The 23,213-nt window shown below is 41.3% G+C and overlaps 1 protein-coding gene across 2 annotated transcripts in view; it reads right to left on the bottom strand.

The window, feature by feature from the left end:
* Nucleotides 1-23,213, bottom strand: part of bcl11ba (BCL11 transcription factor B a) — a 50,815-nt gene that overhangs the window by 7,213 nt on the left and 20,389 nt on the right. The gene's annotated exons all lie outside the window — the stretch shown is intronic.

The raw sequence follows: 23,213 nt of genomic DNA, 5'->3' as shown, positions 1-23,213 counted from the left end.
AAGTGCACCGGTGTGAGCGTTAAAGTCTGTGGCATTTAAAACAGCTCAAGGGTATTATTTACTGTTCCATTAAGAATTTCTCAAGATTGTTTTTCTTACTTCCTCTCACGTTTTTATCTTATTCTATAGTTACACTTCCTGGAAAGCCCCCTCCACCTTAATGACATCATAGTGAATCATTGCTTTTCTGAGAGCAAGTTTGATTACAAAAAAAATGTCTCACCAGTGAATTAATTGCACAATTTCTCTGATAACAATTTTATTCTTCATTCTACAGTTTTAATCATATAATTAAATAAAAGCAAGTTAATGTGTGAAGTCTGCATACACTCTGGGTTCAGGTAAAGTATGAACAGTATCAGTTCTCGGATCAGAGGATGTGTTAAAAAGTGGCTCCTGTGCTTGGTGCGGCTCTGGAGCTTTAACTATACATGACTAATTGATGCTACAACTTCACCGTTACATCGGTTCCGCCATGCAAAGGGGACTCATTACCATGGCAGCACAAACAAGCCAAGTGTACTGAGTATACAGTGAAAAAGGATGCTAAACCATCTCTGCTGTACTCCTGGGGCACTGGTGTAAAAAAAAAAATTCTAATAAAAAAAATCTACAAAGTCGAAATGGTAATTGTGCACTAGGAAATGAGTTTCATTTATTTATTAAATGAAAGCTTGCTGTTCTGACCTAATGCAGCAATTTAGGATACGCAGGAAAACATATGCTGCTGTAATTGTTCAGGTTTTTGATTTCTGGCTGTGCTTTGTGTACCTTTATGAGTGTTTTCATGTATATGTATGTGTGCGAGAGTGAGCGACTGCTGAGAGAACAATGGGGCGGCAGTCACACACAGGGCTCGGAAAAGCTGGGACTAGGAAGCCCTCATGGGTGTCTATTTCAATCATGGCCATTGTGAAGGATCAAAAAGAGCAGAGAGAATGAATGGTTAGTATCTGTTCTAGCATTCCTTTACATGCTGCCGAAAAGCAATGCTAAACAGTGGAGTGTGTTTTCATCTGAAAGAAACAGAGACAAGGGATTATATACAGCAATAGCCTGAAGCTTCATCTTATTGGTATACTGAAATGCAACATTTCATCAAGGAATTTGAATAGTAAGCACACAAAAATGTAAATTACAACAACAAAAAATGAGTAGTGCTGTGCTCATTTTAAAAAATTCAAAACTGCCACATTAACATAAAAAAAAATAAAAAAAACACCTGTAAATGCTAAAATGTGACGTTTGCTTCTGCAGGTACCATAGCATCCTTCTGCACTTAGAGAAATACCATCATCATTAGTTTAACCTTCATGTTCTGTTTGGGGTCTGAGACTCCAATGCCCTTTAATAATTTAAAAAACACATTTAGCATTTAAATATCATGTTGATTCTGAATGACTTTCCTAACCTAATAAAATCTCATTATAAACAAATATTTTAAACATCTATGAAAAATCTGAAATTCTGTCTCTGATACCACAGGTACAAAACATGTTTAAATGAAATAAATGTTCACATGCTAACATCAGTATCAGATGTGGACCAATACACAATTATATAAAAAAATAATGCAAACTTTTTTTTACACACATATATATATATATATTTTATATTTGCCTACTGGGGTTTGATTAACTCAGAGAAACATAATAATTTACAATAATAATAATTTGAAGGGGGGAGGCTACATTTCAATTGAGTTTCTTCAATTGGACCTCAAATATAAAGCATGAACAGTCACTCTTAACAGAACATGAGGGTTAAAACAAAAATCTTCTATTAGATGATATGCATTAGCTGATATATGACATGCCGATTATTATTATTTTTTTTTTAATCAATGTCCTTTATCAAAAAACTTTAAAAGATAAACATTTACAAGCACTTAAATGCATTTTAAAGGTTCGCTTGGAGGGGGAGGGGGGGGGGTGTATTATTATGTGGCTGATGTGCATTCATAAGAACATCTGTTTACCTCTACCCTTGTCCTGTAAAGCCTTTGACTTAATTACAGTGGACAGAGCATAAGTTCCAGCACAATGGCCATCTTCCCCCTGCCTCTCAAGACCTACATATATGCATACACACATAAAACACACACACACACACACACACAGCCCTCCAACCTCCTCTTGTTGTTTTATGGCAGATGCATTCAAAGACTAATGCTCCATGTAAAGAAAGCCTAGAAAACAAGTAACGTCTGTGTTTACCAGGCACTGTTCTTTTCCTCTGTGTGTGTGTGTGTGTGTGTGTGTGTGTGAGAGAGATAGAGAGAAAGAGAGAGAGAGAGCCTTTCTCTATGCTAACAACCGGGGCGTAAAACATAGGCTACTGTACTAGCTGATCCTTTTGCAGACAAACAGAAGTCATCAGGGGGCCGAATGTTCATTTCTGCCCCACAATTAAGACGAATCAATGGTCGCTGCCTGAAATGGTATTTGTGGCCGTGCTGAAGGGACTCGGGCGTGAGTTTATTGAGAAGTGTTCAGCGCCTGCACTCCCGAGGGGATTGGAGTCCGACGCAGATGGCAAATAAAGTATGCAGCCCGAGGCGAGAGCACATTATGCTAATTCTAATGTCAGCTGTACTTTAATATACAGCTCTATTTAATCACCCTATTATTTCACATTTCCATATGAAAAAAGGAAGAGAGAGGGGGAGAGAGAGGGAGAGAAAACCTGCAGCACTTCTCCTGCTACCAACACTGAGTGTGCTCAGGTTTAGGTGGATGTATCCCCGGATTTTGTGTCGGCATGGGGCGCTGTAGCTGTTCGCTATCGGATCTTGTATCAACACACGTTTGCACACATTTATACCTAACATAAACCATAATGAATCATATACACTTAATGATCACAAAACACACATTTATACAGGTAATATTTTCCAAAATGATGATACATAAATAATAAATGTATCTAATACCAGCTAATGCAATAATTAATAGTTAAGCGTTATCTTTATACATGCACATAAAAACACACTCATGAATGCATAAAATGCATGCATACATACAGAAATATGACTATATAACATATAAGCATAACGTGCTTGAAAATGATGTGATCTGATTCTAAGTAAAGATTTGTTTTGAATTTTATTCAATTAATTTGATAAATATTTATATTTTTAATTAAAAAATTTTATATCAGCAGAAAAAGTGTCACAAAAAATATAAATATAAATCTAGACAAATATAAATATATTACACACACACACACACATATATATATATATATATTATGTAATATAAAACAATACTTCTGAATAGCATGCATTAATAAATCAAAATGTTTAAAAAACTTTAAGCGAAAATAATAAGTACACATTTACCTTTACAAATACAAAAATAGCACCACAAATACACTAAACATGATCTATAATTTAGACTTCCACACAGAGACATTTACTGATGTCTTTTTTTTTTTAAATTGTATTGTTGCTATGAATTCTGACATCTCAGATTTCTCTGATTTCGAAACGAAAGGCAGCCTGCCCATTCTCCTGATAAGTTTGGAGTGATTAGTTTCTCATGCTGAGCACTGGCTGATTCTATTTTCAATTAGATATTCCCAACGAGGCCCAGCTGCCGGGCGGGAGAGGAGAACGAGGACAGTATTGTGTGAAAGTGTGTGTCATCGGCAGTATCAGTCGTGCATGCAGACCCCAATTCAATTAAAGAGAAATTATCACTAATAACAATCGTGGCTCTCCGCACACATCGACTTAAACGGCATGCAAATGCCGGGCTTTAAGACACATTAACCGAAAAATAAAAAGATGACAGTTAATAGGTTTCAGCTTTGCACTGAGAGGTACAATGAGCCACTTTAGCTTTCATCCTGAAAATGAGGGGGGGGGGGTGAATACAAGATGAATAAAAATTATTCAACATGCATTCTCTGCTGTTCTCACGTTTTATTTTACAGTTCACAGTAAGTGTCGCAAATTTACCATGACGATTATTTTGTGGTAGTCGTTAAAATCAAGGCCAATGCATGATTGTAAATTACACCTGAAGACGTGCTCGGTGAACGGATTGTCTTTTGTTGTTCACACCATTAACGAGATTAAAAATAAACCCTGAATCATTATATCATATCATTTACAATGGATAAAGAAAAAGACAGATAATTAAAGAAAAAAAGATGTTTGCTTTATTTGCCACATATTGTCACATAGTTTATGTAATTTGCTTTGAAAGGGCAGTGTGTGTGTGTGTGTGTGTGTGTGTGTGTGTGTGTGTGTGTGTGTGTGTGTGAGCGAGACACAACCAGATTGTCTTGCAAGGACAAAGGAGCAAAAATCTCCAGGAATTTGAGATTTTTGACACAATAAAGGCAGGGTTATAAATTGACAGGAAGGGGGGAGAGAAGGGATATACCATCTTTTAATGAGGTGCTCATTTGCTGACAGTGGTTTTCACTATAGGGACTTCATTTAGGCTGTCATTAAGTTATTATCTAGCGTAAAGAATTTTGCCGTCCTGTAAGTAGCGTGTTGGGTCTGGAAGCTTTTCTCTCTCTATTAGTGGAAGCGTGCCGCGCTGGCCTGGACCGCTGCCTGTGTTTTGTTTGGCTGTGGTTCACACACAGCTTTGGCAGGGGGCTTCTTGGATGGCTTACAGAGGAAAGAGGGAAAAGCGCGCGCAAGAAAGAAAGGGAGAGCGAGAAACTAGCTCACTCGTGCACGGTAGCTTTTCTGGGCCCACGAGGGAGTCCGGTGTCCCATTTTTCGGCATTTACAGTTACGCCATCCAAATTTCCAACAGAAACTACAGTCATAGTACAGTAAAGACAGATCCAGAGACAGTTACACCGCTGACCGAGACGCCTTTGAGACATAAGTGCTTCATCATGGCTGTCTGGAAACGTTTTTCAGCTTTAAACAAAAATAAAATGAAGCTGCTGAATAGTGAAAAATTACTATAATTGTTAATAAGAACAGGTTAAGGGTACTTGTTGAAAAAGCATAGAAAAAGCATTTAAGCGCACCGTGATGTGCTAAATTTGGCAGCTTGGAATTATGGGTAATTTTTTGTTAGAGTGTAACATTAAGATCACATCCTAGACTAAACCGAACTGTTCCTTCCTATTCCATGCATTTCATAAATTAAAAAAAAAAAAACTTCAGTACATCAGATGCATGTAATTCTGTGGATGCTCCAAAGCGAGACAACCTGGACTTATTACGGTTGTTTAGAGTAAGGCGCTGGGCTTATGAGGAGGCCCTGCCTCATGCGAACGTCTTCTGAGACCTCTCTAATCAGCTTCACCTTCATCTCTATCCCGGCATGTTCTCCTAGAATTTTTTTTATTTTTTATATTGATTAAGTGTAGTCTGGTCCTTAATGATAATTTAGAGGGACTAAACTCCACAGGCCTCAGGATGACTATTCCGTTGAACGATTATTAGTGTGGACACCCTGCTCGAAAATTAAGTTAGATTCTCTTCGGATAGATATGCAGAGCGACGCATGTCCCATTAATTAGGACTCAAGCTGCTGTTTTGCGGAGCAGAGACGGGTCTCGTGAAACATGGCGGCAGCCTCATTCAACCGCGGCGTCTGGCTGCAAAGCACCGCGCAGCTGAGTGTAAAGAATCGCCACACGTCTCTATTCAAGCACATGAACGCATCAAACAGAGATGCAATTGTGAGGCAAAATAGTTGTTTATCTGAATCTACGGAGGGAGAGCTAGAGGGAAAAAAGAAGCAAATTAGAGTCCCTTGCGACAACAGGGAAATAATACATGGATACTTAAACGACACAGCACGTCACCTCACGCTAAACGCTATACGGTATGAAAGCAAGACTCGTGAGGTAAAACAACAAAATGAGACTGTAAACATTGGTAGAACTAAGATGATGTTATGGCTGCAGGATTTCAACACTACGGCTAGTCTCCCTTTGAGGAAGGCAGGGTGCGGGATAAGCCTGTAAATGAGGGCCGCGTGCATACAGTAACGCCAGTCTCTTGTGTGATGAATGCCATTGTACTGTAAGGAAGAGGTGGGTGGTGCAGACAGAAGGGGGGGGGGGGGGGGGAGAATGAGAGAGCCGCACGGCATTGTGGGTCTCCCCTGCTGTTCCTCCCTGGAGTACTGTGATGTGTGCTCTTCAAAAGGGCTCCTGTCACTGTCACTGCTTCATTTAAAGTCAGACTCCCCTGAATTTGCATCTTGCAACGTCTTACAGGACGTGCCATATGCCGTCCAAAAAAGACAATGCTCACAAATAAATTGGCATCCCCTCCCCCATCTCTCTCCGGCTCAGAAAAACAACATCTGAGGATGCGAGAGGATGTTGTTTAAAAGAAGGCACACAACAAAATCCAGCCACCGTCTGTAACAAACCAAACAACAAAACATCACCTCAGGTTCAGGGAGAAAATCATCTGGTTTTTTTTTTTGTAAAATGCCAGTCTTTATATCCGTATGAGGTGTGAGCGAGAGAAGCTGGTTAACACCGTTTCGCGGTGCAGATCTGAGAAGAAATATTCAGCAGTGTTAATTTAGCTGGGTTTCCGTGTACCGGAATCCTCTCAGGAGCGTGCGCTGGCCCCGAGCGGAGACTTCATACCTCACAGCCCAGTCGGAAAGTGCAATAACGAATAAAAATGCTCATTACCGAATGATTTCAGTTTTCTCTCTGATTCAATTTGCAGTAATTACTGTGGCCTGCGCTAATAAAAACTGCTACAAAACGCGAAGGTCAACTACCAGTTAGGCGTGTTCATTTTCATCTCAATGTATTCATCCTCTGCGCCTAATGGCCCAATTTTCTCCCCTCGCTCTTCAATAAATATTGCTGGAATTACAGGTTAAATAGCTAAATTAAATCATGGCTATTATGGAAGGCTGCACCATTCGGTGAGGGAAACAGGTTTACCTCTGGATCTACAATTGCTGGGGAAGTGCCAATCAGTAGACAGTTTACGATTAATGTCAACTGTGTCAAGGCCATCAAATTACAGCGTTCATTCCCAGCTCGCCGCCCTGTGCGCTGTGAAATACGAGAAACATATGCAAATTCCTTATTACGGCAAATTCAAAAGGTTATGTGCTGGAACAGATTAGGCTTTTAAACAAACTAGATTAAAGATAACTTGGATGAAAAGGACCCAAACATCTGATCTGGTTTTTGAGGAGGAATTGTGTTAAGGTCAAGCTTTTAAATACTTCGCTCAAAGTTATTAGATTACTGGAGGAAAAAAAGACCAAGACGATGATGGTCGAGATGCGCAGTGAAAGGTTTAATTGCCAGCCACTGGGTCTTGGAGGTGTTTTTTAATTGCTTGGGATGAATTTTGTTCCATCTGATTACCCAGCATACTCTAATGACCAGGGCTACTTATGACAACTGCAAGAGGTACAGGCTGATATTGAGGCTGGGAGGTAATTTGTGTAATGACTGTAGAGACCGAGAGTGAAGAGCAACTGATTTGGTACCTTCATTCATTCCGGGCTTTCTGACTGGAGCACTAGGCAGTCTGTTTGTGAAGAGTCCCCTCATTATCCGTCCTCTCGCCCCTTAACGTTTAATTAATATCTTAACCTTTGGAGTTATTTTTGGGAGACTGTGTCTTTTCATGCTGGAGATGAGCAAAGGGAAGAAGGAGAAAAAAATTGGTCACATGGGACTGCAAATCCCACTTCAAAACTGGACATCCTGTTAACCAGGACTTACTCAGATAACCTTGGAATTTCCAGAGCGTTAGAAGTCTCCCTTTCTGAGCCAGAGTCATCTCTCTTTGAACTGCCTGGAGTTTTTCACACACTGGAGTTCTTAAATTATTAAGTTCAAGATTATATTCCTTGTATTTCATGGTACCTGCAGACTAGGGGGATTGAGTTCCTGCTAACAGACTAACTCTCTTCAGCGCTTCGCTGCGTTAACGTCTTCCTGTGAGAGGACTGAAAAACAAGAAACAGAGAAGGAAAACACAAAAACAAGTACTCCGTGTTGGAGATCGATAGCTCAAAATGCCATGAAGTAGGCGGCGCAGGACGAGAGAGCCCGCCGCGTGAGCTAGAGTGGACCTGGGAGACTAAGTCAGACCTGACAGCCCGCTTCTGGGCCTGGGGTGTCGGAGCGCTCCACATTTGATAGAGTCAATGTCACGACAAACTGATTTGCATTTAGAACAAAGATGACATGAGCCCAAGGCACGGGGTGCCTCCCTCCCGTCCGCCCAGCTTGTGGAAAGTTTCCTGACATTTCTTGCATTATTAAGCCAGGGGCTTCATTACCATGTGTGTGATCTGGGAGTCTCCCAGGCCTCTAATTCCTCACCTTGAATTGCTAATGTCTTGTTTATGACTATCATGGCAAATCGGAGGCAACAATTACATGCAAATCAGTCCCTGCACATTGTGCTGCTGCGAACAAAGCTGTGGAGAGCCAGCACTGCGCCTGCCCCCGGTTTCCCCTTCGTTCGGAGGAACGCTTCACGCTTTCACGCACGTGACGTACGCTTGTAGGAAAAGCTACACCTGCTCCGAAAGCCTCAGAAAGGAGAGATAATCGTGAACTAGTGCCGTAAAGAGAAGCGGCGCCCTTATCCGCAAAGTTACGCATCTCGGAGAGTGCTCAGTGGGGACAGCGCTGTCTGCCACAAAGACAGTGGGCAGATCTGAGGGGAAGAGATAGCATTCAGCAGGGGAACAGGGAATCATGGGTGATTTACTAAGTGTAAATGAGGCAAAGGAATCTAGAAGCAGCTGGTTTTTTTACAGCCTGCTTGACATACTAGTGCAGACCTGGACTGGACAGCGCACAGCCATTTCCCACAGCTAACATCTGCTTTACATTCTCTGCCTCCGATCTGCCAAATCCCCAACTGGACAGGTTGAGTTCAAGAGGATAAACACACTTCAGCAGTTTGGACAATACTACTTCACTACTTTTCGCCTACTTTTTCTCCCTATTTTTCCTTCTTTCTGTCAATTACATGTCACATCTTGTCTTTAATTTGCCATTATCACCAATTTTATTTATAAGCGGATGTGAGAGACGGGACTGGAAATGATGGGGAGAAAGGGGGTCACCCTGCAAAAATAACGTATTTTTAATCAGTAGCCTTTGACTTGTTTTTGGATATTTTAACTGGAAAAATTCACAAATCCTTGTTAAGATTTTTTTTTTTTTTGCTGAGCACAAGCCGGTTTCAATCTGGCATCTGCCACGTAAGCAACATGGCTAAAGTTTGTGCGCTAACCGCAAGGCTACCTAAACTTTTTTTTTCTACTTATCAGCAAAAGGAAAGTCAAGTTTGAGTTTGCAACTAAGAGAGTTCTCAAACACGTTCACCACGAGTGATTAGCCATTTCGACTTGTGCTTAAGGTGGAGCGTGGAGCCCTTGCAAAATGCCAAAACCTCTACTCCCATAAACCAACACAAACGTCCATTATCCTGTCATAATTTCACGCAAAGGATGTTATTTATATTCATCTCTGACAGGAAAAGTGTGTGACCGTGAGAACTGACATTTATATGACTGTCTGTGTAAAAGCTTTTCCCCTGACTGACAAAGACGTGCTCTCCTCTCCTTCTGCTGCATGGAGCGAAATCCGGGTGCATGTGGCAGCGCCGTGGCCCATCTCCTCACGTGAGATTAGGGGAGGCAGGGATTAGGCAGGTTGGGAGGGGGTACGGAGCTGAAGGGTTACTGGCATTATTTCTTATGAATTTAAACGAACGCTGAGCAGCTTAGTAAAATCAGAATGAATTAAATTCATTAACTCACTCAGTGACAGCAAAGTGGCAAGGCGGAGAGAAGAATTAACAATTTCTCTCCAATGAGGTCATGTCATTCCAAAACAGGCCAGCGGTAGATAGGCGGGGAGCGTGTGCGAGTGTGGGTCAGAACTTTGAACATCATGTCAGGAAACCGTGGCTTGCTGGGTCACTGTCAAGCAGAGGGAGCTAGAGGAGAACAGAAGGTCTCATCTCCCTTCATCCTCTCTGCGGACGGGGGAAAGGTGGATGTCAAACTGTCATTACCAGTCCACTGGATTTACTCCCTCTGGAGAACATCAGCTTTTAAATAAGGCTTTAAAATTACCATAAGTGTGCCCGCGTGGAAGTGTGGCCGTGTGTGTGCGACAGTGTGGAAAAAGGTAGATGCTTTCAGTAGTTTCTGGATGAGGAACCAGAGCTAATGCGGAAGGCCTATGTCAGCAGCTCTGTGTATGAAAGCCTGTGTCATGTTAACAAATTAAAAGGATTAGAGGTGAATGGGACAGACATGGCTTAACACCGGCATCAGGCTGGTCAGCACTGGGAAGAAGGGGGGAGGTAGGAAGTGGGCAGCTTTTAGATGAGATTGGGGGAGGGGGGGCAATCTAAACCCCCTAATCCTGCTACACAGGTCTTAAGTAGCACCAGCCTCACCTGCTTGTACCTGCCTTTAAATGCAAGAGAGAACTTCTCAGAATTCCAAATGTTGTGAGTTTAAAACACAAGAATAAAATCACTAGAAATAGGTTATATCTCCAAGCAAATAAATGCAAAGCAGAGGTACAAACAGGGTTATAGGTAAAATCCAGAATTGAAGATCAAACTTGAATTGCACTGGCCACGCCTTACAGGAAGTTGAATTAGCTGAATGACAGGAAGAAGAATTTACTGAATTACAGTTATTTAAAAAAATCAACAATAACAACAACAACAACATAGCTAATTCATTGTGGGAAATAATGTGTTCTCCCACCCTGGTAAACAAATATCCGTCCGTCCATCTGTCCTTCCTGTTCTTTTCTGTTAACCAGGCTGGGAGAAAACTTTATTTATATTAGCCATATATATATACACACATACATAATTGAAATTCAGTAAATTATTTGCGGAATTTCTTGAAACTTCAAATCATTTTAATTGTTCTTCCTTCCATTCAATTTGCAATTCTGCTTTCCTCTATTAAATTTCAGAAAAATTAAATAACATTCTCAATTCAGTTCTGAATGCTGCACAACTCTGGACACTAAATCAAACAAAAACATCACAAGTGACTGGCAAGGTAATTATAGATAATCTCATCCATTTAGTGAGTATTAACAATTTTAATAATTGTTAAATCATGGTCTAAATGTTTAAAGCGAGGATGTTTGTTTTGTGCCACTCGTGTCATGTTTTTGTCTACCCGGGCACGTACCATGTTTTTTGCATCAGTGCCATGACTGGTGCTTCCACTGTGAACGCAGCATAAGCCTGATTTGCACGGGACTACAAACCAACAGATTTTTGGACAGCCTCTTCAGTCTGCCCCCATGCCAGAGTGAGAGGGTCCAAAGTGTACAGGCCCAAGAGGGAGCATCCCCACATGATATGCTTATTGGCTAAACTCTCTCTATGATGTAACAAATCTCCAGTCGTTTGGAGCCCAGGCACTGCCATTACATCTACACAGAAACCTGTAAAATGTATATATATCCATAAATAAATAAAAATAATCAATAAATGTATTAATTAATAAAAGTAATGAATGATTTTATCAAGTATACCCTGCAGTAAATACAAAAATGCGCTCTCATTCACTAAAATAACTAAAATCAGAGAATGCAAAACTCAAACATTTCTCATCAGATTCTTCCAAGACCAAATTATCTAGCCTATGCAAATCAAATTTATGGCAACTGTATAGCAACAATTGTTTAATTTCTTATTCTATTTTTATTTCTCCTATAGGAATATTTTGGGAAAATGTATGAGACAAAAATTATACATAACTGCAAGAGCTAAAAAACAAACAAAAAAACTCTGACCTATATAAAAGTGGTTTCAAAGAAGTAAAAAAGGAACTTCTGAAACTTTTGTGCTATATATAGGCAGAGATTTATAGAAAAATCCAGCTCCTGCAGCATCCAGAGTTACTTTCTGACTGGCTATTGCAATTGTCAGACTAATGTATGAGGACAAACATCTGCCTCACTGATCGGTCTGTCTAAACACTTTACACTTGGCCTCAGTAGTGGGTGTCTCCCACGGCAGAGCAAAAATTAGGTTTTGGCTTGTGGTTGGGCACCTTTATTTACCCAGCAGTTAGGTGCAGAGATGCCAGCTTGGGTGAAATTCGAGAGAAGTTTGAGAGGCATTTTGTGGCTTGGATGAGGCCAGGTAATGCTTGCATCCTAAAAAATAAGCAAGATATCATGTGAGGCATAATCAGACTCTAACAGAACCTAAATCGCTTCAAAAAATAGACAGCGTGTTGGAAGCATTTGCTTTACTACTGTTAATGCACTTACTCTCTTACAAAAAAAAAAAACCCTCTTCATTATCTTTCAGATGAAGTGTACTAGCAAAAAAGAAAATCATGTGAGGAGGGTACTTATTAGTAAAAAATACTAATACTAATAAATGGATTAAATAATATCTTATTTAAGTTAGAAAAGTTAGTTAAGTTAGTACTTTAAGCTGTAGAGAGTTGATGTCAGAGATTTTTTTTTCCTGAATGGCACATAGAAAATGTCCCTCTTATCTGACAATAACATCTGATAGTTACATTTGATATGCAATCTGACAACTTTGAGGAACTTTGTCTGTCATTCATAAGTGTCTAATTCGTGTGCCTGATTTTGCAGATATTTTGTTGATCCTGGAACGACATTCCAAATGAAAATTTGATCCTAACCATAACCCTACCCCTAAACTCAACCCTACCCATAAGTTATCCCTAAAATCAGAGGGAAATGATAGGTGAATAACACTGACGTAGAAGCACCTAACCCTGGTTGTAAGCCTAAACAACAAAGATGTTGATCCAGGAACATGTTGCACTTGAACATCAGGTTCTGCGTCTAATTCAGCTAAGTGGTATAAGTTCCAGAACGTCTAATATAACTTACAGCACCATTAAAACCTTTAGCAGTCAACGGGACGCCCTCATAAGTATATGCGAACAAACTCGTGAGTGTGTTTATGGGGATTGGGAGGCAGCGTCCGTGCGCTCTGGCCAAGGTCTCTGTGTTTACAATGCTCTTCCAGGACACAGCGCACAGGTTCTCTCTGTCTTAGCAGATTCAGACCAGACATGGGTTAGAGTGGGAATCCAGGGGCTGGAGAAAGGGGGAGGATGTGTGTCCTCTATCATAAACGGCCCTTATAAGGGCCTGATCACACGCGAGCTGCACCTGATGGACTGCACGGAGACAGGGGCAGCTGAGGCTGTTGGACCGCATGAGTGGTGAAAACCCACGCACACACACAGACACATTTGCACAAACAAAAAACACATGACCTGTGCGAGAGGTGCTTCCTATCATCAGGCAGTCGGGAGTGTGAAAGGCTCGCTTTAACAAGCACCTGTAAAATGTAATCAGGCGTACCAAATGCACCCAATAATCGCGCCAGCCATTGTGTCCCGGCCCACTCTGTACTTCAGACCAGGGAGGAACGGCTTGCAATAACGTACTAATTGCACAAGCACTTGATTTCCGTGGCACTCGGCTGCACTGCAACTGAATGTAAATGTTATTTTAGAGCAGCACACACACACAGACACACACACACACACAAAAAGACTGTAACTAAAGCCTTTTTGCAAACTGTATGAAATATTTAAATCACTGAGCCAGACCAAACACGGAGGATGATGTAGCTGCAATTAGCAAACAAAACAGAGGTTTGTGTACTGACAGACCGAGAGTTTTTAAAACGCATGCTCGAAGGGGGGCAGGTCTGCCTTATCCAGGCAATGTTTGGTGTCCCTGTCTGGAGAGCATTCAGCTAGACAAAATAATAAGAGAAATTTGGTGCTCCAGTCAGCATAAACAAAGTACCCCTCCCTGTCAGCACAAAGAAAACATTTTCCCACATGATTATTATAACCGTGAGTCGAAGTTGTAAAATGGCCCCGATGTCAAAGAGATGATGATAATCACATGACTCTCAGCGGTATGAACCCTGGCATGCCCAGCGTGTCAAACCACACACTTGAAAATGCTCTTTGTGAGTGTGATTTTAACTCTTTGCGACCAATTATTTTTCCCTGACAAAAAAAAGCGTCTCAAAATGGAAAGCTTGATTACAGGAGCCGTGAGCTGCTCTCCTTCTGTTTAATTCCCAAGCGAAAAAGGGGACTGGAAAAAAAATGCTTTAAAAAAAAAACTCAAGAAAAGAGCACAGCCGAAAGTAATGCTGGAAAAAACATGTCAGAGACTGTAAATGGAGTAAAGGGTGGTGGTAGTGGGGGGTATGGCATTCACACAGTACGCCTGTCTCCAGTATAACTGAAACCAGGCCCTCTCCCATAACCAGTCCAATCTGTTTTCATTTGCCAGAAACAGAGCTCCTTGAACGCCCCTTCTCTCCTCCCAAAATCCGGTTCTCAACGAAGGAAGGACTTTAAATATCAACTCCTCGCTTCTCACTGGTCGCCCATTGACACTCTAGCACATTATGATTATTGGAACTGAATTCAAAGAGATTGTTTGTTCAGATATACCTGATAAATACACTAGTAATACTCTGAGACTCTGAAAAATCGAATTCATTTGGTCAATCTTAAACTAACAGATCAACGTGTCATAATTTACTCACCCTCAGTCATTCTTAACCTGTATGACTTACTTTCTTCTGTGAAACATAAAAAAATATATTTAAAAAATGTAGTATTGTACCCCCTTGACTTTCATTAAATAAACAATTTAACCATTTCTCACAAAGTCTTCGTTTATGATCGACAGAAGAAAGTAAGTCATACAGGTATGAAACAACTTGAAAATTATTTACTACTATTCTAGCTTAAGCTGAAAATGTGTTTTCAACTTGGATTAGCAATAAAACAGCTTGTATTTACATCTTATGATGGTCAAGCTGGCTTTTGGAATATGTTTGTTGGTCAACCAGCTAAAGACCAGCAAGAAATCAGATAGCATATTGCAAAACATTGTTATCCGCCCAAGGATAAGACGTGTTGAATAGCTTTAACCAATACCCCTCACTTTGTGTGCAAGTCAAATTAGTAGATAAAAAGTACAGTGCGGATTTAGCAAATGAGAAGGTAAACCCGCTGAAACATTTAACTAGGTTGCCCAACTCCATGCCATCAAGGAGAGCTGGAACAGAGGCAGTCTGACACTAGAAAACTGGAAAATGCTCACTGTCAAAGAGAGCAATGGTTCCTGGCACTGTCTCAGCAGAGAGGAAAAAATGGACTTCAAAAAAAATTGCATTAGCTGAGCTATTCATTTCATTTGAGAGAATTTACATCACTGCCTGGGTACAATGCTGCAATAAGAGCCAAAACGGACCGTCTTCCCATGATTCCAGCTCTGTTATGGTTGAGAGTGGCCCTGAAATAATGTCAAAGTGTCTCAAACACCCAAAGAGAACTGTAAGAAAAGAGACAGAGAAAAAAGGCATTGTGCAAACTGAAAGGATAATGATTCATTCTCGTTTAGTCCACAAAACCGGAAATTAGTAAAAGCCAAGCGATTTCTGCCAGTGCAACCCTTGGATTTTAGAGGGGAATCCACATGCATGTTATTGCTCTGGCGGGTTATTGATCGTGAGCAGACACTTGTGCGGTCCGCCGAGGAGTCCTTCAGAGGTGCAGAAGGAGCACAGAACGGAGGCCAGGCGGGTCTTGGGAGCCAAAGCAGCAAGGGAAGATGGGGGCCTGTGTGAGCGAATTAATTACACGTGCATTTTTGGATGGCGTATACCATAATGAGCCCCAGCTGGTCCAGGCATCCAACTCCCTTTAAATGTAACTATAAAAAGCTGGGCATTCAACAATCCTTTCACAAAGAGAGCAGGGCACTATAAAAGGTCCCTGTGATGTGTGTGCAGAAATGTGCAGGGGGCAGGCAGGGAGTCGTGCCAGCTGGGATGGCCAGGCACACATTTTAGACGTCGAGGGTTGTAATTGCACAGATAACACCGGCTTGACAAGGGCACTCAAAATCATGGGTCGGGTGACGTGGGTTAAAGTGATGATGATCTCTGAATGAACACCAAAAACTGATTAACAAGGAAATGTATTGTAAGGTCAATGTGAAAAAGTTAGCTAGCTGAACATTAAATAAAAGGTCTGCTTAGTTTTACTGACCGACTTCACACCACTCATTTCGCACCTCAGGTTTAAACAGGGTTGATTGATATCACTACCATCTGAGGACGAGGTCGATTACCTTCCGCTTTATTTCAGCTTTGCTGATTAACTTTTATGATGCTCATTTAGCCTTGCGATTCTTATCTGATTTCTTGGCCCAACTGAGCGGAGGGAGAGAGAGAGAGAGAGAGAGAGAGAGAGAGAGAGAGAGAGAGAGAGAGAGAGAGAGATAGGTGGTTAGTGCCATTGAAGCAAGCGATGTTTGGAATAGCGAAAAGAGAGAGAAAGTTGACTCTCCAGCCCCAATTAAACTGGGCTGATGCACTGGCCTCCGTTTAATTTAATTTCACATGCTACCTCTCACTTTCAAATTAGGCAGATGGCCAAAGTTCCGCCAGAGGCGAAATTCCACATGGCATCCTCTTTCAACAACAGGGGCCACAGACTGCGGACGGAGCGATGCTCCCAGCCGGGGGTCTACAGATCTCTCCCGACCAAGACATGGCCACCTGGGACATAAGACAATTCTGCACATAAAGGCATGGCATAAAGACCTAGAGGTAAGTGAACAGGGTGGCCTAACACAACAACTGCCTAAATGTCCATGTGAAAATAATGCTTTTCTAAGAAAACTCTGGCCTAATTAAGAGGCTAGAGAGGGTAACTAAACAAAAGTGGCTCAATTAACTGAAAGAAATGCCTTTCATCTTCAATTTTTCCTTCAAGTCATGCCAGGTGCATTAACACCTTTCCATACAGACAACAGGGGTGCCATCTTAAAATAACAAGACTCTCTTCTCTACTCCACTCAACCGCCACAAGCAATTTCACTGGATTAACCGACGGGTTTCTCTGGTGGCTTTGAGTGCTGAAGAAAGTGATTTATTTTCCTGCTTCTAATCAGAAGGACGTGTATTAAAGCACAATAAGTGACTGCTGTTGGCTGAGGTCCAGCATTGTTTACAGCTAAAAGGTCCTTGAGCTAGCAAATGAATTAGCCTGCCAATGGGTGGTTTTGGCTTTCCAACAGGTTGCAACAACAGCGGCTTTTGTCAAATATGAAATTATCAGAAGGGCGCAGCTATTTGACGATTTTTTGTTTTTCAAATGTTCAAAAAGTAATCCAATTGATTTTAAGCGAAGCAAACGCAATCATAGGCAGCCATATTGTTTTAATGGATTAAAGGGGCCACTATTTTTATGCCATTTTGAATGGAATAATTTGATGTGTTTTGTTGAGCTCATTGTGTTTTGATAAAGACAGAGGTTGGATTAAGTGCATAAGCCTGAGCCTCTGATGAGTAATCGGGGGGAATGCGGCGCTTTGTGAAAGCAGACACTTGCTCTAGTTTCACCACGCTGCCACCCAGACAGTCCTGCAAGTAGAGTAAATAGAAAAGTAACACCAGAATTTACCCGCAGAGGAACAAAATAAATTCTAGAAAGCGACATGTGCCAAACCTAAACAGGACGGAAAGTTTGGAACTGGTTGCAGACTCACCGAACACCAACTGGTTTGTAATGGTGAAAGTCGAGGGAAAGGGTTAACCTGAGAGCGTCTCGTGAGACGATCGAACGATGCCAGCGCCGTGATCCCCTACTCCAGCCAGCGCTTTGATAGAGCGCTTTCTCTAAACTCCACAGACGAGAGCAATTACTGTAAGAGAAGCATGATTATAGGTCTGCCATATCCACACAGGCCTGGCATTTTGCTGCTTTACATGCCGGGGGTTTCAAAAGAAGAAAGACAGAGGACAGTATAAAGCAAAGGGGAAGAAAGGCAGCAGGGGAAAGAGAGAGACCCTGGGGAACAAATATAAATATTGTAGGATGCATTTCAGCTTAAAGCGGCTAGAGTCATCACTCTGGCAGGGTGGAATGTCTAGGGCCTGCTCTGCGACCGTTAGCATGTGAAATTGGGTAGACTTAAAACCCCCTAAACAAGGGGATCAACACGCATTCGTCAAGCTGTGCCACCCGCCTGCGCACACCAGCGCACGCAATCTCCATAGAGCGTTCCGGTCCTTCCGAACGCACTCCGCCACGCTTCCTACCTTCAATAGCAACAAACAGCCCCTCCATAGACTGTCACCGGGCTTTAATTTCACTCTTAAAAGCTTCTCCCCCACCTCTCCGCATGATCCACAAACTTTGTATTATTCAACCACTGGCCCCTAATCCTCTCGAGCTAACAGAGGGAAAAATTAGCTTTTGTTAAGTGGTGATTTCTCCTGCTAAATGGCAACACCCTTCTGTGGGAAATATTCCAGGCTTGAGAGGCTTCATTAGACGATTCGGATTTAAACCGGCGAGATGGACTAATTCCCTCAGACGCGCCATGTCAAAAAGCCTGAACGGCCCAGGAGAATGTGCAAACGCTGGGAGGAACCTGCGCTAACCTGGTAATCCCATCCTGTCCACTGCTTTCTACACCCGCCCCATTGTTTGCGGCGCCAATCCACTTTTGCCAAAGCGGCTTTAGAGGGAGGTATACAGGGACTGCCATCTAGGCCTGCTTAGACCCAGCCTGAGGGGCTTACAATACGCTCTCGTCCCCAGCATCTCCCCCGCTTTACAAATTCAAATCTTCATGGAGACTAGTTCACAAAACAAACACTGTCAGTTTGATGGAGCCCCTGTAACGATATGCAAAAGGCGAGCCGGGAAGGTGCTCAGTTTTCCTGAATAGCGCCGCAGCTTTCAAACCTGCAGGAGGAGGACAGGGCTAAACAAATGAAGATAAATACGAAATACCATCATATACGTATTTGGTTTTGAAAAGTGGCTTCAACTCTAAAATCTTAAGAGGATTTAAAAACTGTTGGTTACCTTGAATAATTCCGCACGTGTGATGCAGGAGAAATCTGTGTGGAGTATACATCTCTGCTGACAATAAAAGAAGCAGAAAAATAAATAAAACAAAGGACAGCATGAGGGCGAAAGCCACCAGCGTGTGCACAGAGCTTTGCCAGCTCTCGCAGTCCAAATTAGTGACAAGTTTATTCCCTGCCTGTGGTCGGGAGAGACTAAAATCCCGCCATACGACAGCCACAAAGTGGCACAGGGACTGTTTGATGTCTTCATGTGGGATATAGTAACCTCTTAAAGCTTGTACACAGTCCAGAGCACACAAGATTACACTCTCACAATTACAGTAGGAGGGCACTGTTTACTTCTTTACAGATTAATGGGAAATCTGTCAGTCCCTCGCCTGTGTCAAAAACGATAAATTATAAAAGTAATTGCAATTCAATTCATTGGAATTCAAAGAAATTCATATAACTTCTGACTAGAACAAACTTTGAATGTTAGATTGACAAAACCTTGTTTTCAAAGTTTTTAAAAAGTTTTAAAAGCCTTGATAGATATCTGAATAACACCTATTGAAACGTGTATTTAGTTAACATACTTCATTATATTTAATAAATTAACATTTGTGTACATATATTTTCCAAAATACGACCTGGGATGAATTTATGTGAATAACAATTCAGTTTATTCCTCTTCCTGCTGCGATTCAACTTCCTTAGTCCAGTTCAGTTCACCAAATCAACTGATAAATTGAAAGGGAACTAAAAATAAAAAAATTGGCCCAACTTTGCTTTCCTAAATTAATAATTTATGACTTATTTCGATTTATTTTAACAATATGTCTTTTGTACAATTTAGTTCTTCTTTCTCAAAGAAATCACTTGCTACGACGTTTAAGGTCTCATTGGATGGATGTAACATGAGCTGGATGATTGACTGGTTATGATTACGCTGCCCTTGAGGGTTTAGCTTCGTTGTAGGTTCTTCTCGGCCATTATCACAACACTGATGGCACACATGGCAGCATTTAGAAAGCGCCAAGCTTCAGGTATGCCAGATCCGTCACACACTCTGTGCATTGCAGCATAGCACTCATATGCTGAGCGTCTGTTGGCTCAAAAACATATCTCTTTGTTTTGGATCCAGCCCCAGAATCCTCATGCTGGTAAAAGTTGTGTTTAATTCTGTCGCTATATCAAAATGACAAGGAGACCACCAGTTTCTGAAAAAAGAAAAGGAGAAAAAGAAACACGCATGCACACTTCTCAGTCTTGCTAGCAAAGGGCATTCACTCTCTCTCTCACACACACACACACGCACACACACACGCACACGGTGTCGTGTGATGCCTTTGCCAAACCACAAGTAAGGGGCCAAAATTCCATAGGCAAATGCTTGAACCCAGCAGGGCTCTGACAAAGGGAAAAGAAAAATCAGTGGAAAGGTAACGTTAGTGAAAAGTGTACACATTTATGTGCTTAAATTAAGGCAAATCCCTAAGGACTGAATAAATGGAGCTCATTTCAAAGATAAAATACTGAGTTATAAAAAAAAAAAAAACACAAGCAAGTAAAAAGACACCGCATTTAGAAACATTTTATCAGGATTTCAAGGAGGAAAAGATCACACAAGCCGACGCTAAGTAAACCGAGAAAAGAAAGCGAATCGTAAACATGTTACTTAATTGCATACTAGCAATAAGACGGATTAAACCAATCAGGTGTTAGACTAAAAATGGGGGAGGAAGAAAAGAGGAAGGTCTGGCACAAAATTAAAAATTAAGAAGGTAAACGGTCACATTTTCCTTTCTATTCTCACATCATCCATTCAGATAGAAAAGACACCAAAGCCCTCTATTGCAGAGAACAGTCATCTTGTTTAGAAATAAATAGGCCAAACAATAGATTTGAAATGCCTGTCTGCCATTGAGGGGCTGTTTTCTTCTGCTTGCTTTATGACGTTTCATTACATAGAAAGCCGTTTAAATGACTGCTCTTTTTCTTAGACCAATTACAGGAGATATCTGAGACAACAGCAAGCGAGCGATGCAATAAAGAGACCCGCACAAACACACAAATGTGCCATCTCCTCTTTCTCTCCGGTACATCCGACGCCATCTCCTCTGAACCTCCACAACCCCCCCCCCCCAAACACAAATACGCAAATACACACTCACTCATACACACACACACACAAATCCCCACATCCACAAGCGCCACCGCCACCAATCACAGCCTTGACGCCAGGACATCAATTCTCGCAAGTCGCAGAAAATTACCATGCATGAATGCAAAAAAGCCTGATCAGGAGTAATTAACACGGCTTCATATGCAAATTTTATTAATGCAGAACTACAAAGTCATTATGCAAATGCAACTTTCGTCAAGCCTCTTGACAAATATTCAGAGCTCCAGCCAAAGAACAGGTTTTTCTCTCTCTCTCGTTCTCGTTCTCGGTCTCTCTCTCTCTCCAACTCTATACTTTTTTCCAAGGCACAGAGAATGTATAACAAGTATGTTAAGTTATTTCGAACTTGGGAAATCTTTTTTTTTATATTCTTATGGAAGTTTAAATCTTAGCAGTAAGGCGATGATGGCCAGGCATCCGCAATTAAAAAGCTGGCTCTTGGTAATGACTGTTTGGCTTTGGAGCGAGGTAATGAACCTGTAATTCTGGGGGAAGCGTGGGGGGGGGGGGGATGCGGATATGAATATGCATGAGGCTCACTGCCTTTGATGATTAAAGAAAATTTTAATATTTAAATGAGTGCATGCAAAGTGATTAACTGAAAAAAGCAACGAGGCAAAAATCTGAAAAGGATTTCAAGATGCTGAGAAGAACATGGATGCAGCTTTCCTTTTTTATGGTCTATTAATGACTAAAACTGTTTTCTCTCGTTCTTTCACTCTCTCTCTTTCTCTCTCGTTTTCGGCTTCTCACTCCTCCTGGCTTTTCCTGTTCTTGCCGCTGCTGGACACAACCCAAATGCGAGGATTTGGAAGGCATTTCAAAAGCCAAGTAAAGGTAGCACTTTCCTGAATTTTGAAGTAGTGGATTAAACACACAGGAGGGAAGAAATTAAAGTCTGGTTCACCAAAGGGGATGGCTTTGGCAGCGTGTTGGGCCATGTTATAACTACGGAGGATGGTTCGACATGCACCGCAGAGGACCACGTAATCAACCGCAGATTAACAGAGATGTTGCTAAAACCAGACACTCTACTTTACATGATGGCCACAAAACGAATAGCTTTAAATATATCGTTGAATAGATTTTAGCTTGATTACATGTCGCTCTAATGTAAAAACGCAAGTTATTTGAAATGTAAAGGCTTAGCATGCAGTTTTAAATCAGTAAACAAACTATTAATGCACATTTCAAAGTGCATAATCTGGTCTAGATAACATGACAATAAAATCCTTGCATGTTTGGTTGAACATCCCAAAAACTTCAATGCCACATTCAAAGTACCATTAAAGGGATAGTTCTGATAGTTCACCCAATTTTGTCATCATTTACTCACCCTCAAGTTGTTTCAAACCTGTATGAATTTCTTTCTTCTGCTGAACACAAAAGAAGATATTTTGAAGAATATGGGTAACCAAAACAGTTGATGGGCCCCACTAACTTCCATAGTATTTTTTTTTTCATACTATGGAAGTCAATAGGGCCCATCAACGGTTTGGAACAACTTGATGGTTGCATGTAAATGATGACAGAATTTTCGTTTTTGGGAGAACTATCTCTTTAACATGCATCTAGACTGCAAATTTGAAATGCATGCATGAGGGAAATAAAAATAAAAATGCTGCATTGTAAATCTGAACTGCCAATGGCTAGTGTGACTAATGCAGACATTTAAAAAAGAGAGGGGTGAGAAGAAAAATGGAGAAACTAGACAAAAGTGGGCAATTATCACTTCAAAACGGCTGCTTGATTTGGCACTTCAGGCTTTATTGAAACAACTAAAAGGGAATAAAACAAGAAGATCGGCAAAAGAGCTATGTCTGAAGCAACATATAAAAAATCAAACACGCATCTATCTGTGCACATTGATTCAGGCATAGCCCCTGCACCAGGGCAGGCCGTCCTCCTGCCAAGCCTTTGTGATTCTTAATTGAAAAAAATGGCATGTGCATCATATTATGGAAGCATGTTTGCGATATCTCCGCGCCTGTTGTGTCATTATTTATTGAAGAGCCCTCCCAGTGTATATGCTGATTCTGAGAGAGGGACATGTACTCTCAATTGAGATGTTCTCCGCAGCGAGGGAGGATCCAGATATCTGTTTATTCTGGACTGTGCATGTTCATCTCTGCTGGGCAGAAAATAAGAAAA

The sequence above is a fragment of the Rutilus rutilus genome (assembly GCF_951802725.1).
Source record: "Rutilus rutilus genome assembly, chromosome: 21".
In the NCBI taxonomy this organism is placed as follows: domain Eukaryota; kingdom Metazoa; phylum Chordata; class Actinopteri; order Cypriniformes; family Leuciscidae; genus Rutilus; species Rutilus rutilus.
The sequence above is the reverse complement of the archived record's forward strand: the minus strand, read 5'-3'. Positions and strand labels throughout refer to the sequence as shown.